Source organism: Trichosurus vulpecula, chromosome 8 (genome assembly GCF_011100635.1).
Source record: "Trichosurus vulpecula isolate mTriVul1 chromosome 8, mTriVul1.pri, whole genome shotgun sequence".
In the NCBI taxonomy this organism is placed as follows: Eukaryota; Metazoa; Chordata; class Mammalia; order Diprotodontia; family Phalangeridae; genus Trichosurus; species Trichosurus vulpecula.
Genome location: NC_050580.1, coordinates 17,939,343 through 17,942,309, shown reverse-complemented (window position 1 = coordinate 17,942,309; position 2,967 = coordinate 17,939,343).

Here is a 2,967-nt window from a genome sequence, read left to right as displayed (position 1 = left end):
AAGAATAAAAAACAATCGTCTGGCTCAGGCCTGATTCAACACCCACAGAAAGGTTCTGGAGAGCAACTGAGAGCAGCAGAATTTACAGAGAGCTACAAAAGTCAGAATTCAGCCCAAGGAGAAGGAGCAGGAATTCAGAGTTGACAGGGCTGCAGAGAGAATGCAGGGTGGAGAGGGGAAATCTGAGAACTACAGAGACTACAGAAGTGAGGGAGGGAGAGAATTCAGGGAAGCCGACAGTTAGGATTTATGAGTGTTTACAGGGAAGGCCCTAGCAGGGGGGAAGAGGAAGAGGCCATAGTGACAAAGTGAAGAAGGTTGAGAATTATAAAGAAAGAAGACCACAGAGTCAAGAGCTGAGGCCAGAAAGGAATGCTTTATTTCTGGACATGATATTTATTTCAGTAACAACCTTTGTTTATTGGGAGTGTTACCTGTTTTGCATTTTTTACATATTCAATTTCCATGCAGCTAAAACTAGGCATTTTCCTACCTAACTGGTCATCATTCCCACCACCCCAATTAAGTGAATGTATAGGGTTTAAGTTTTAACTTAAATGTATAAATATGTATTATTCTCTATTAACTTTCACTTAAACAAATATTGCCAATTGTTGAAGTGTTTAAAAATCATTTTCAATATTAGTATTGACGTTAACAAATTAGTTATCCCACCCACCCCGGTTTTCATCACCTCCAACTTCCATAAACCTATAATTTATGCTTTAAATGTTATTGATTAAAAATGATGAACAAGACAACATTAAATAGAGTCCTTTGTCACATCAATTACAAATATCAAGGTTGAAATGGAACCCTCAATACTCTAGGAATCTGTCCCTTCAGTCACCTGTGAATGGACCATAATTCATATCTAATTTTCCATCTTATTCACAAGCATAATAAGAGAGGCTGTCAAATGCTTTGCTGTAATTTCTGTATTTAAGTCTTCAATGTTCCCTCAATTCAATAGTTTAACAATTGTGTAAATAAAATAAATGAGGCTAATCCACCATGATTTCTTCTTGACTGTGCTGGCTCCTGATAGCCACTGTGTTCTTTGCTAATGGTTAACAAATCATTTTTTTTTAAATCTGAGTTTCCTGTGATGAGCAGCAACCTGATTGACCTGTAGTTTGTAGAATCCACTCTATACAAATTCATGTCAGAATTTGTATATATTTTAGGAATTTGAACCTCAGTTTCACATTGCTAGTAAGGGGTAGAATCAGGACATCAACCCAGGTGTCCTGACCATAGGTACTGTTCTTTTTGCTTCTCTACACTATGTACCATGGTAAGCAATAAGATCTGAGCAATGAAGTGGTTGGTGGAACAGTGGATGGAGTGCTGAGACTAGTTAGGAAGACTGAAGTACAAATCTAGCCTCAAATATTTAATGGCTTTGTGACCCTGGACATGTCACCCAACATTTTTGCTTCAATTTCCTCAAAATTCAAATGAAATAAAATTAAATTTAAAAAAAAAGTCTCCTACACCCAAGGTTACTATGTGGATTAAATGAGATAATATTTTTAAAGTGTTTAGCGTGGTGCCTGGCCCACGGTAAGTGCTATCAAAATTGGTTATTTCCTCCCCTTTGACTCTTAGTTGACTCAAACATTCCTATATCCACTCAGAAGACCCTATTGTTTTTTGAAGCTACAGTTAAAACATGATTATTATACCAATGACAGTATTAATCATAGAAATATCTATACCATACATATTTGTTAGATATTTTATTGTTCAGTCATTTCAGTTGCGTCCAACTCTTTGTGACTGCAATTGAGGTTTTCTGGACAAAGGTACTAGCATGGTTTGCCATTTCCTTCTAAAGGTCTTTTTGCAGATGAGGAACTAAGGCAAAAATAAGTGATTTAGTTTCCAAGGCCTTATTTGAACTCATAAAGAAGACTTTTCTTGATTCTAGGACCAATACTCTGTCCACTGTGCTATGTAGCTGTCCTTGTTAAATGTAGCAGAATGATTTTGGAGATAAATATTAAAAGAAAATCCTGCCTGGAAAGGCTGTTTCTGAATTTTCTGAGGAAGACCAGATAGGAGAATGAAGGTATTGGTTTCTGGGATCTCATGAAGTAAGGGACAAAACCACAGTTAAGCATTGGGGAATGGATGAAACTGTTTTGATTATACAAAATGAAATAAAATACCACTTGCCACTAACAACCTTCTTATGGGGGAAAGAGTGAAAAACAGATAAAGATGGCTACAGTGATATCCCACTCTTCCATGGAATTTTTCACCATCAATAAAATACAGGAATGTATCAATTTCAACATCTGTGTTGATTGCCTGTGGCAGAAGCAGAGAGAGCAAGATGATGATGGGAATTCCTGAGTTAGGCAAGGAAAGAGATGCCAACCAGATGACTGTATAGGCTTAAGAACTGAAATGACTGCAGTTCCTTAGTGTGGGGGGGGGGGGGTTGGGGGGAGGGATCATGATATCTACAAGGTAGAGTAGAAATTAAAATATACTAAAATACTCTTTAATTAAACACAGAGGATTATGGTTATTGAGAAAAAAATGCAAAAAAGAAAATGTACATCATGTGACCTCAAAAAACACTGATTTAGGTACTCATCTGCAGGCATGTCTGCATTTTAGCCAAGATAGAAAGCTAGCATGACATAAGGTCGAGAATACTCCACCTGGAGTCAGGAAAGCCTGGGCTCACATCACATTTGTGATATTTACAAATTATGTTTTCCTGGGCAATGGATTTTTGTTCTTTTAATCTCAGTTTTTCAACTAAAAATTGAAATCATTAATAGCTATAATACAGACTTGATAGAAAAATTATGACTGGAAAGTAGAATAGTATATTTAAGCTCTTTTTAAGCTTTGATGTAATAATTTATAGTTGCTGCTGTCTTATTTTCTCATTATATTTTCTCATTTCCCTTTTAATAATGGTTTTGATTAACAAAAACATTTACTATT